Source organism: Podarcis filfolensis (assembly GCF_964270895.1).
Source record: "Podarcis filfolensis genome assembly, chromosome: 8".
Classification (NCBI taxonomy): Eukaryota; Metazoa; Chordata; class Lepidosauria; order Squamata; family Lacertidae; genus Podarcis; species Podarcis filfolensis.
This window is the reverse complement of record NC_139611.1, coordinates 81,574,395-81,587,546: the sequence shown is the minus strand read 5'-3', so window position 1 is coordinate 81,587,546 and position 13,152 is coordinate 81,574,395. Positions and strand designations below refer to the sequence as shown.

Below are 13,152 nucleotides of genomic sequence, written 5' to 3'. Positions count from 1 at the left end.
CTATAGGAAAGTGCGCTTTGGTTTTGGAACGGATTTCCGGAATGGATTAAGTCTGAGAACCAAGGTACCACTGTATAGTTAAGAGATACCAAACTTGTGATCCACATCCTTCATTCAGGAGGTCTGCATCGTGTCTGTGGCTGAAGGCTGGAGAGAAAACATCTGTCTTGTTCAATATTTGTATTGATTTTTAAATTGTATTTTAATTGCTGCTTTTATTTCTTACAGATTGTGTTCTATTGTATTGTGATTTGTATTTGACGGATTCCAAATTGGAATACAATGAATACAACCTATGAGAAATAAAATGAAAGAAGCAGTAAAAAGAAGATTAAGAATCATACAACGTCTAGTGCAGTGTATTACGATTGCTGCAACAGTAATGCTGGATCTGTTAAGACCCTTAGTTGTTTTCAAGTGGGGGGGGGATGGTGGGGGCATGGGCATAGCCAAGGCGGGCCTGGGGGGGAGGCAGATCCACAATTTTTTTTGAAAAGCATTGAAAGTACTCAATTAACTGAGGTTCTCCCCCCCTCCCGGAGAAACCTCCCCCCCACCAAAGTCTGCCCCCTGTAATGTCCGCTAATGGGGGGTACAATCACCCATGATTTCGCCAAAAAAAGCTCAACAACTTGGGGGGGTGATCTCCTAAAGAAAGCTCAACAACTTTGGCTGCCCCACCCTCCAAAAAAATCCTGGTTACGCTCATGGGTGTTGGGGAGAGAGATTTGGAAACCACTGGCTTAAAACCGTAAAACAAAGATAAAAATCAGTAAAACTTTTAAAACAAATAAGGTACCCCTGACCATTAGGTCCAGTCGTGGCCGACTCTGGGGTTGCGGCGCTCATCTCGCTTTACTGGCTGAGGGAGCCGGCGTACAGCTTCCGGGTCATGTGGCCAGCATGACTAAGCCGCTTCTGGCGAACCAGAGCAGCGCACGGAAACACCGTTTACCTTCCCACCAGAGCGGTACCTATTTACCGTATTTTTCGCACCATAGGACGCAGTTTTTCCGTCTTAAAAACTAAGGGGGAAAGTCTGTGCGTCCTATGGAGCGAATGCAGGGGGGGAGGCAAGCAGGAAAAGCCCCCAAGAGCCACACACAAGCTTCGCGCGGCTCTTACGGGCTTTTCCCCAGGAGGGAGAAGGGACTGACGCGGCCAGTCAGTCCCTTCTCCCTCCTCTAGAAAAGCCTTGTGCAATCTCTCCAGTCATGGGAGGCTGCACAAGGCTAAAGAGGAAGCCCGGTGTTATGTACTGAGTTGAATAGGATCCAAACTGCAGCAGTCTGATTGGTTCTAGAACAATAGGATTCAAAAGGCAGCAGTCTGGTTGGTCCTAGAACAATGCAGCAGTATGATTGGTTGGCAGGAACCACCCAATCATGCTCCAGATAGAAGTGAATCCACAACCTGATTGGCTTACAGTAGAATTCCGGAATTAGCCAATCATGTGCAACCCATTGTGTAAATAATGTATATAAAGCAGATACCTTGAGGGGACTTTCATTCATTCCTCCTCACCACTATGAGCTGAATAAAGAGCATGAAATCACTTTGCGACTCTGAGTATATTTCACTGGCGACGAAGGTGGGATCCCGCTGAGCTGACTGCCAAACACAGCACCGCAGCACCGCCACCTGCCGCACCGCTGCCTCGCACCGTGTATCCAGGCTTCAGCTCCGGGACACAAGGAACTCAGAATGGCAACCGACAGCAGCTTCTCGCCGTTCAACCCAGCATCTGGAGACTGGGAAGCGTACGCCTCCCGTTTCACCTTCCTCCTAGAAGCCAAAGGGGTCACCGATGAAGAAGACGCCAAGAAGAGGGCAATATTCTTCAGCATCTGCGGAGAGGAGACGTTTGAAATCGCCCGGGCTCTCCTTGCACCCGAAGACGTCGCTACTGTTCCATACAAAACAATAATGGAACAGCTGAAGGGGCACTTTTCGCCACAGCCCTCTGTGGTGGCTCGTCGAAATGCCTTCTATGCAAAGCGGCAAGCCCCTGGGGAAACCATAACTGGGTTTGTGACCTCTCTCCGCCAAGCTGCCCGGTTCTGCAACTTCTCAGAGCTGGAGAACATGCTTCGTGACCGCCTCGTCGGTGGCCTGAAGGATGAGAAGCTGCAACGACGCCTCTACGCTAAGAAGGACCTAACGTTCCAGGTCGCTCTGGAGGAGGCCCTGGCAACGGAAGCTGCCGAGAGGTCGACGCAAGAGGCACGGCCGAGCCAGCCGTCCCAACCGAGGGTCCACCACGAAGACCTCACAGACGACTCAGGATCCAACAGGGAGGAGGTGCACCAAGTACAGCAGCGCACTCAAGCAGCCCACATACCACAGCTGCCTCGACGAGAAGCAGGGAACTGCGCAAGCTGTGGAGACAGTCACGAGAGGAGGACCTGCCGTTTCCGCAACGCAGAGTGCAGGCAGTGCAGAAAATTGGGACACATCGCCCGGGTGTGTCGAGCTCGGCCCACCCGACACCAGGCATCAGATGACCAATCCAAGAGCCCCAGGTCCCGGGGCCCAACACACCAAGGCAACTCGACGGAGCTCACGGACTTCCAGGTATACCAGTTGCCCCACCCCAACGTAGAGAAAATTTATGTAGAGGTACAGATAGAGGGGGCCCCATGCCGCATGGAGCTTGACACGGGTTCAACTCTATCCATAATCTCGGCAAGGACCTTAAGGAAACTGTGTCCTACTGGGGGTCCCAAACTCAGGCCGGCCCCATTCACCCTCCGGGACTTCCAGAAACGTAAGGTCCCCACAATGGGGGTGGGGACCTTCAGGGTGCAATACCGAGGGCGGACGCGGCAACTGGACTTGCTTGTGGTCAAGGGCCCCTACATTAGCTTACTGGGATTGGCATGGTTTGGACCACTGGGGCTAGCCGTCACCGGGGTGAACCACACTTCCTTACAAGTGGACGTGGACGCCATATGCAAGGAATTTCCGGGGGTTTTTGATGGGAAATTGGGACAGTATACGGGCCCCCCCATTGCTCTACAGCTTGACCCCGCAGTACGACCAGTCAGGCTCAAGGCCCGCCGGGTCCCGTTCGCCCTGAAACCCCGTATAGACGAGGAATTGGACCGACTCGTGGAGCAAGGAGTGCTGGAGCCGGTGCCTAATGCCCCCTGGGAAACCCCAATCGTCACACCTGTCAAGCCGAATGGTTCGGTCCGCATCTGCGCAGACTACAAACATAAACAAGGCCCTCACGGCCCATGCATACCCAGTGCCAGTGGTCAGCCATGTCCTTGCCACCCTGGCTGGGTCGAAAATTTTTGGCAAGCTGGACTTGGCCCAAGCATATCAACAACTGCCAGTAGATGAGGCCACAGCAGAGGCACAGACGATTGTGACGCACAGAGGAGCGTTCAGGGTAAAGCGGCTGCAATTCGGTGTCAGCGTGGCACCAGGCATATTCCAGAATCTAATGGACTCTCTCCTTAAAGGGATTCCTGGCGTCACCCCCTTCTTCGATGATGTGTTGATTGCCGGGCCCACACCAGAGGAGTTTGAGGACCGCCTCCGCACCGTTCTGCACCGTTTCCAGACGGCGGGTCTCAAGGTGAAGCGGGAAAAATGTCTACTAGGAGTGCCTCAGGTGGACTTTCTGGGATTTATGGTGGACGCAGAAGGGGTCCACCCGACTGGGGACAAGGTACGGGCCATTTGTGATGCCCCAGCGCCCAAGAACAAGACTGAACTTCAGGCCTTCTTGGGACTATTGAACTTTTACCATTCCTTCCTTCCCCACAAGGCGGCGGTAGCGGAGCCCCTACACAGACTCCTGGACAAGCGGGCCCCTTGGGTGTGGGGCCAGCGCCAGGAGGCCGCATTCCAGGCAGTCAAGGACTTGCTTGTCTCAAACTCGGTCTTGGCACACTTCGACGAGAGGCTGCCGGTGGTGCTAGCATGCGACGCCTCACCCTATGGCATTGGCGCTGTCCTGGGACACCAACTCCCGGATGGAAGAGAGGTACCGGTGGCATACTTTTCCCAGACACTCAACGCAACCGAGCGGAACTACTCGCAAATCGACAAGGAGGGTCTGGCAATCGTGAAGGGAGTAAAAAAATTCCATGATTTCTTGTACGGGCGGCCCTTCACCGTGGTGACTGACCACAAGCCCTTGCTTGGCTTGTTTGCCTCCGAAAAGCAGACCCCCCAAGTGCTGTCTCCTCGTGTCCTCAGGTGGTCAATTTTCCTTGCCAGCTACCAGTATGCACTGATTCACCGCCCTGGGAAGGCGATGGGCCATGCAGACGCCCTCAGCAGGCTACCACTACCGGAAACAGGCCCTGACCCAGCACCTGCACAAGAGGTTATGAGCCTGGAGCTGCTTCCCGACCGCCCCATTCAGGCACAAGAAGTTGCACACCATTCCAAGAAAGATAGGGTCATCTCCCGGGTCCTGGACTGGGTGTGGAGGGGATGGCCCAGCAGCAGCCCCGGGCCAGAATTCGCCGGCTACACAACCCGCAAACATGAACTGTCGGCCCACAAGGGGTGCCTGTTATGGGGAAGCAGGGTCGTTGTTCCCCAGCCCCTCCGCAAAAGGGTCCTCACAGCCCTACACGAGACACACCCAGGGGTAGTAAGAATGAAGGCCCTCGCCAGGAGTTATGTGTGGTGGCCGGGGATCGACGGAGAGATAGAGGCCTGGGTCAAACACTGCCAGGCCTGCCAAGAATCCCGCCCAGATCCCCCAAGGGCCCCAGTCCAGTCCTGGGAGTCCGCCCGAGCACCATGGTCACGCCTGCATGTGGACTTCGCTGGCCCCTTTCAGGGGAAAACATTCTTCATAGTGGTGGACTCCTACACCAAATGGCTGGAAGTCGCACTGGTACCGTCCACTTCTACATCCGCAGCCATCCGGGTACTACGCAGGCTGTTTGCAACCCACGGGCTCCCTGACACTCTCGTCTCAGACAACGGGACTGCATTTACGTCAGGAGAATTCCAAACCTTCACAGCGCAGAACGCCATCCGCCACATCCGTTCGGCGCCATTCCACCCTGCCACCAATGGCCAAGCAGAACGCATGGTGCGGACCACCAAGGACACCCTTCGCCGCATGACGCAAGGGGATTGGGAGTACCGCCTTGCCACATTCCTCCTAGCACAACACAGCACCCCCAGCTCAACGACTGGCCGGAGCCCCGCTGAACTACTAATGGGTCGGCGCCTTGCAATCAGATTGGACCGCCTTCACCCCGATAGAGCTCAGGATGAGGTAGTGGTGGGGGAAGGCAGGAACCCCCGGACCTTCGAGGCCCAGGACCCAGTGTACGCAAAGAATTTTGGGGCAGGCCCAGCATGGGTACCCGCCACAGTCACCAGGGTCACTGGTCCCGTGTCGTACGAGGTGCTAACGGATGGGGGGCAACGCTGGCGCCGCCACTGCGACCAGATACGGCGACGATTCCCGGGAGAAAACCAGGAAAGGTCAGAGGAGTCCCAAGGGAACAGAGGGGCAGTGAGGCCCATAGAGCAGGAGGGGCCAGCAGGAGAGGCAGAATCAGTAAATACAGAGAGGACCTGCGAGGCCGAAAGGACACCGGAACCAGAACCACGACTGAGCGAGCCGGTTGCACCAGACCAAACAGGCCCATCACAGCCAGCATCCTTGGAACATGAGCCAGAACCTGAACCCCGGACCAGGGAACACCCCAGGCCGCAACGCACACGTAGGCCACCGGCGTACCTCAAGGACTATGAATGCGACCTCCCGGGCAGGACTGGAACTTAGAGGGGAGGGGTGTTATGTACTGAGTTGAATAGGATCCAAACTGCAGCAGTCTGATTGGTTCTAGAACAATAGGATTCAAAAGGCAGCAGTCTGGTTGGTCCTAGAACAATGCAGCAGTATGATTGGTTGGCAGGAACCACCCAATCATGCTCCAGATAGAAGTGAATCCACAACCTGATTGGCTTACAGTAGAATTCCGGAATTAGCCAATCATGTGCAACCCATTGTGTAAATAATGTATATAAAGCAGATACCTTGAGGGGACTTTCATTCATTCCTCCTCACCACTATGAGCTGAATAAAGAGCATGAAATCACTTTGCGGGCAGCGAGCACGATCCATCCCGCTTGCTGCCCGGGCTTCCTCTTTAGCTGTGCGCGCCTCTCCAGCCGCGGAAGGCTACGCAAGGCTAAAGAGGAAGCCCGGGCAGCGAGTGCGATCCATCCCGCTCGCTGCCCGGGCTTCCTCTTTTGCCTAGCATGCCTCTCCAGCCGCGGGAGGCTGCACAAGGCTAAAGAAGCCAACTTTTTAAAAATCTCTCTATCTCTACCTCTTTTTCTTTTTTCATCCTTTCTCCACCCCCTTATTTTCCTCTGGATCAGTGTTTTTATCTAGATTAACGTTTTAGTTTGGAGGGGCGGGGATATTATAAAAAAGGAAACTTTGCAGCTTTTATTTTAGTATACAATAAAAACAGATTAAACAAAACACAAGAGAAGGAACTAGCATAGAAGAAGAAGAGAAAAGAGAAAGAGGGAGGATACAAAGCCATTTACCAGAGGTAGATCTTAACCCTTGCCTCACTTGGGAGCTTCTCTGGGCAGGAATTCCCTCGGCTTAAGTGGGGTGAGGGAAGAGTGGCAGGTAGGGGGGTACCTACCTAGACAGTGAAGCCACATGTCTCTCCAATGAAAATTGGGAGTGGGGATTGTGTGAAGTGGCTGTGGATCTCCTGCCGCAGAAGTGTAGGACTGTATAGAGTTGGGAGGGCCACCCGAGGGTCATCTAGCCCAGCCCCCTCACAATGTAGGAATCACAGCTAAAGAACACCAGGCAGATGGTCCCCCAACCGCTGCTTAAAAGCCTCCAGTGGTGGAGACCCCCAACAACTTCCGAGGTCACAGAATTACAGGGTTGGAAGGGAACCCCAGGAGTCATCTAGTCCAGCCCCGGTGGACAGCGGGCACGATCCATCCTGTTGTGCAAGGCTAAAGATGCTGCTCAAGGCTAAAGAGGAAGCGCGCAGCCTCTCCATTGCTCTTTGGGGCTGGGGGGGGGAATAATATTTTTTCCCTTGATTTCCCCCTCTAAAAACTAGGTGCGTCCTGTGGTCCGGTGCGTCCAATAGAGCGAAAAATACGGTATCTACTTGCACTTTGACGTGCTTTCGAACTGCTAGGTTGGCAGGAGCAGGGACCGAGCAACGGGAGCTCACCCCGTCACAGGGATTCAAACCGCTGACCTTCTGGTTGGCAAGCCCTAGGCTCTGTGGTTTAACCCACAGCGCCACCCGCATCCCCTTTAAAACAAATACAGGCAACTAAATAATGCATCGAGATAGACTGGCTGAAACAGGTACGTTTTCATCAGGAGGTGTCTAAAACAATAAGGGAGGATGCACTAATGTCTTAATTATTTCATTTCTGTCCCACTTTGTTCTCCAAAGAGTTCAAGGTGGCAAACGTAGTTCTCCCCGTCCTTATTTAATCATCACAGCAACCCTGTGAGGTAGGTGAGGCTGAATGGCAGTGACTGACCCAAAGTCACCCAGTGAGCTTCATGGTTGGGGGGGGGATTCGAACCCTGGTCTCCCAGGTCCTAGCCTGACACACGAACCACTACACTACACTGGCTTGCAGAAGATGGTTTACATTAAATGCTCTGAAAATTTCAAAATACTGTGCAAAGATAACAGCTGTTGTCGTTGTTGACAAGCAATTTCTCCTTCTCATTCTGCTGTTTTCCGAACCCAAATCAAGCCCCTTGAATTTGTGTGAAACTGAGTCCCTGTAAGTTAGAGAACTTTCTCCACCACCACCCTGAGGCTTAGGAAATCTCTTTGTTTAGACTCGCATGGGTAGGCAAACTAAGGGATGCAGGTGGCACTGTGGGTTAACCCACAGAGCCTAGGACTTGCCGATCAGAAGGTCGGCGGTTCGAATCCCCGCAACGGGGTGAGCTCCCATTGCTCGGTCCCTGCTCCTGCCAACCTAGCAGTTCGAAAGCACGTCAAAGCGCAAGTAGATAAATAGGTACCGCTCCGGCGTGAAGGTAAACGCCGTTTCCGTGCGCTCCTCTGGTTCACCAGAAGCGGCTTAGTCATCCTGGCCACATGACCCGGAAGCTGTACGCCGGCTCCCTCGGCCAGTAAAGCAAGATGAGCGCCGCAACCCCAGAGTTGGCCACGACTGGACCTAATGGTCAGGGGTCCCTTTACCTTTAGGCAAACTAAGGCCTGAGGGCTGGATGTGGACCAATCGCCTTCTAAATCCGGCCTGTGGACGGTCCGGGAAACAGCGTGTTTTTACATGAATAGAATGTGTCCTCTTATTTAAAATGCATCTCTGGGTTATTTGTGGGGCCTGCCTGGGGTTTTTACCTGAGTAGAATGTGTGCTTTTATTTAAAATGCATCTCTGGGTTATTTGTGGGGCATAGGAATTTGTTCATATTTTTTCCCCAAAATATAGTCCGGCCCCCCACAAGGTCTGAGGGACAGTAGACCGGCCCCCTGTTGAAAAAGTTTGCTGAACCCTGGTTTAGAGAGCCAGCCGCTCCTCTCAGCAGCCTGCAAGACTCCTCTCCTGACACAAAACCCACCCCACTCTTTGTGAACCAGTTAGTTGGGACAGAAAACTTGGAGCCAGTCCATTTGTATCTCTATATTTCCAAACCTATCTGTCTGTATACATATATCTCAGAGGTAGCCAGCGCAGTGCTTTGCAGAAGTTGCTGGTTCTGAAAATCTGTTTAAAGTTCCACTTCACTGGCATCTGATATCCCTCAGGCTGAAACGCACATGCAGGCTGATGCGAGATAGTGACTTTTAGAGATGCCAGGCAGATAATTTTATCTGCATCTTTTGGAACGGATTCACAAGAAGCCTTGTTGAAGGAATTGCTGGATTCTACAAAGGGACATTTTGTCAAAGGATGTAGAGATGACACTAAGTTTGGTGACGGCAGAAAAAAATGCTTTATCGGTGTGAAGTGGAATTTAAGATGAATGCTTCAGACTTTCAAGATTGCTTTCATATAGTCCCTTTTATTTATGGCTAGGGTTCAGCTCTCATAAACAGAAGTACATAAATTTCTGGGATGTGCCGTTTGGCTTGTAGGTGGGGTTCACTTGAGTGCTCCATACGATTATTTTTTAATCCCTGCACATAAAAAAACCAGCCTGTCGCAGTGAAGGTTACCCTAATCTTGCCCCCCTGACACCATCTGTATTCTTAAATGTGCAGATTATATTTTATTTTTGTACAACATTCTCACATGTCTGCCCGCATCGGCAGTCGGAGATGGCAGCAATTCAGAAACAGCGATCTTGTCTCATCTACTGTTTGGGTGGAATAGGCAGCGATGGACTTAGGCGACAGAGAGCTGTTAGCGAATGCGGTGCTAAATTAACGTCACTAAGCGGTATATGAATTGTGCTGGCAGAAAGTTCTTGCTGAAGGAAAAACACAGGTACATTGCCCAAGATTGTTGTGCAACCGATTGCACAGCAAAAACCAGCTGCTGCGCACCAAGAATTGGATATTGTGCAACAAACTTCTGCTGGCACAACTTTTGAGTTGGATTCTTTTGTCGCCCTCCCTTTAAACTTGTGATGGCCTGGGACTCGGACTCGGACTCGGAACCAGAGGAGACTCAGTCTGCACTGGTTCCCTTGCAATAAACACCAGCTGGGCCAAGTCAGAGGCCTGAGCCTGCTCTGGCTCCAGATGCGGGGATTACTTTGTTGTCTTCAGCTGGGCCATCACTTACAGATGCTCCGCTACCGGTTGGGTCAGGGGAGGCTGAGGCAGCCTCTGGGTCTAGTAACCCATCGACATCTCCCAAGCTGCAGAGACGAAGGTCTGAGAGAAGGAGAGACCTGAGTATTTGCAGGAGGAGTGCTTGCCTTCGGGCGAAACAGGGAGGTGAGTCACTGGGGGATCAGGACCAGCCGCTACCCGACAAAGATAAAAGGCTGTCGGACCCCGCCCCAGGTTGCGGGAGCAACATTGCTGTATGCTAGATCCTGTACCTGTCATTGCCTGGTTTCCTGCCTCGTGTCCTGCCTTGGCCCTGTCGGACTAACTCCTAGCGGTACCTTCGGATTCTGGACTGGTCCTGGACCACGTTTCACGGGTTACTCCCGGGCCCAGCACAAAACTCTGTCACACACTAGCACACAGATCATTGGATACAGCCCAGTGTCTAGACTTAATGGTCTGAAATGGAGAGCCCCTCTTTTTCAATAGCAATGGGTCTTCCTTTGTTTTCTTTGAGATGTGGGAAGCCAACCCTGCAGTGTTTGGGGGAGTCCCTGGCTATTCTGCTGAGTGGGGGCCTGGGCCTCTGCCCCCAAAGTCCTGCCCTGATGGTGCCACTGGAAATAGACCTATACCATCACCTTTGGAAGACAGAGAGCAGGGGGTAAAGTCTATTGAAAACTTGTTTATGAGCTGCGACGATAAATACCTTGAAGATGTCAATCCATATGCTGTGTTTTTTACCACATTGCACTGGGAGTCTGCTTTATCGACCAAACAATCCACTTTATTGGTAAGTTGCCGGGTGAGCATTTTATGTATCGTGTATTGTTTGCAGTTTTACATTTTCCTGGTTTTTTGTTTTAAAAATTGCTTTTATTCGCCACAAGTTGCTTTGAGCCTCTTTCTTTTGTATAAGGCAACCGATAAACGCAATAAATAAGAATGCAGTTTTTAAAAGGTTTAAGTTAAGCCCCGAGACTTCAGACGTAGTGGCAGGCAAATTTGGACGGCAAAAAGTGGGAATATTGAAATGGTGATGAGGGATTATTCGTAAGTAACATCGGCTTAAATTGGAGGAGGCTTGGGAAGTATGCAGGCTATATTCCTCTGCTTATTATGGCTCATTAGAATTGGCTGGTGTTTCATCCCTCCACCCCCCCTACCCCCCCATCTGCAACCTTTACACAACCCCTACAGCAGTCGACTGTTCCAGAAAAAGAACAGCGTTTGGCACTTTCCGGTGGCACACTGCCATCACGCAACTGTAGTCGCTGGATGGGAAGGGACATTCAGAGTTTGTCCTTTTTTAATTCCTGTCAGGGCTCCCACCAACTCAGAAATCCACGCACCGTGAAATCCGGTGCAGGCACATGGGATTTCCGTAGCAGGAACAGATTGCTCAGCCAAACATGCGCAGCAGTTCATGCTCTGCACAGATGCGTAATGCAGAACTCCAAATCGCTCTTTTTAAATGATTGGGAACGAGGCAAGCTGCCCGCTCCAAAAAAAAAAAAAAAAAAAAAAAAAACACCTTTACGTGAAAGCAGGATCATGTAGAACAAGCCCTGATGCAATCGAAGGCACAAATAGTGTTGGTGCTGACCTTTAAAGCCCTAAACAGCCTTGGCCCTGTATACCCAAAGGAGCGTCTCCAACCCCATTATTCTGGCCGGACACTGAGGTCCAGCACCGAGGGCCTTCTGGCGGTTCCCTCATTGCGAGAAGTGAGGTTACAGGGAACCAGGCAGAGGGCCTTCTCGGTAGTGGCGCCCGCCCTGTGGAACACCCTCCCTTCAGATGTGAAGGAAATAAGCAGCTATCCTATCTTTAAAAGACATCTGAAGGCAGCCCTGTTCAGGGAAGTTTTTAATATTTAACGCTGTACTGTTTTTAACACTTGATTGGGAGCCGCCCAGAATGGCTGGGGAAACTCAGCCAGATGGGCGGGGTATAAATAATAAATTATTATTATTATTAAATAACCATGAATGAACGTCTGGAGGGAGCCTTGGTCTTAATAATATTAAACATTTCCATAGATGTTTCAGTTGTAATCCTTACAAGAACCCTGTAAGGTAGACCGGTAGTATTATGCCCTATGTTGCCGACTGAGGCTGAGAGAGTTAAGAGTGGCTGGCTTGAAACCACCTACTGCGCACACGACAGAGGCGAGTTTCGCACTGAGGGCTTCCTGAATGGTACCTCTGCCTCTTAGGCACTGCACCACAATTCTGGAAATTTGCAGGTAAGCAGAAACGTCGTCCACATGGAAAGGGCATTATCTACACGAGTTTCCGTCTGTTTTGTTTTTGTATGTTTTGGATCCCGTCTGAGCTCGGCTCCTCCCATGCGCTTTTGCCTGACAAAGAGCTGTGTGTGACTCAGAAGCTGGCACACTGCTTCGCATACCCCGACACACACACTCGACCAGATCTCGCGCAGCTGGAGATCAGTCAGCAGCACCAAACTGAGCTGCTCTCCACAGCCCTGGCTCCATTAAATGGCATCTTTGGTTTAGGTGACTTGCAGAAACGATGGGTCAAATTTCTCTCGATAATTTGTGTCAGGGTCAGAAGGAAAATGGGCTGATGGGACTGTAGCCTAATTCAGCCAGGACCCTGAGCCCAGACTGTGACACTCTCTCTCTCTCTCTCTCTGTGTGTGCGTGTGTGTTTGTGAGAGAGAGAGAGAGAGAGAGAGAGAGAGAGAGAGAATAAATTGGGGGATAGGGATGGAGTCAGAATTCATTCTGGATTTAAGGAGACCAGACTGGGTCCTTTGTATATCTTCATCCCAACTTACTGACAGAAATACGGACAGTGTACAGAGAGTGACTTACAGATCAGTGAACTGAAGCAGAATACAGTGGTACCTGGGGTTACAGACGCTTCAGGTTATGTACGCTTCAGGTTACAGACTCCGCTAACCCAGAAATAATACCTCGGGTTAAGAACTTTGCTTCAGGATGAGAACAGAAATCGCGTGGCGGCAGCGGGAGGCCCCATTAGCTAAAGTGGTACCTCAGGTTACGAACAGTTTCAGGTTAAGAACGGACCTCCAGAACAAATTAAGTTCTTAACCAGAGGTACCACTGTACATAATTGTATGGGGTTTTATGAAGCACCGTACCAAAATTTATTGAATAGTAAATCTGCTTCAGTTGTATGGTTTATAGCCATTATGACGGCTACTGTGAAGCTTGACAAATTACTTTACCTTCTGTTCCTCCAAACTCTCCTGTTGCCTGATTTATCTCCACCTCAGAGTCCCTTGTCTTGTATTCCGTTAAGGCTTTCCTCCCTCATCTGAGGTTTCTGAGGAAATCTTTCTCATTTCACGGGAATCATAGGATGCCACAGTTGCAGGGTCATCCAGCTCAACCCCTCTGCAACGCAGGAATC

General features: G+C 51.3%; 1 protein-coding gene across 2 annotated transcripts in view; it reads right to left on the bottom strand.

Annotated features, from left to right (window-relative positions):
• The window catches only part of TMEM91 (transmembrane protein 91), a 33,698-nt gene that overhangs the window by 9,700 nt on the left and 10,846 nt on the right, over window positions 1-13,152 (bottom strand). The gene's annotated exons all lie outside the window — the stretch shown is intronic.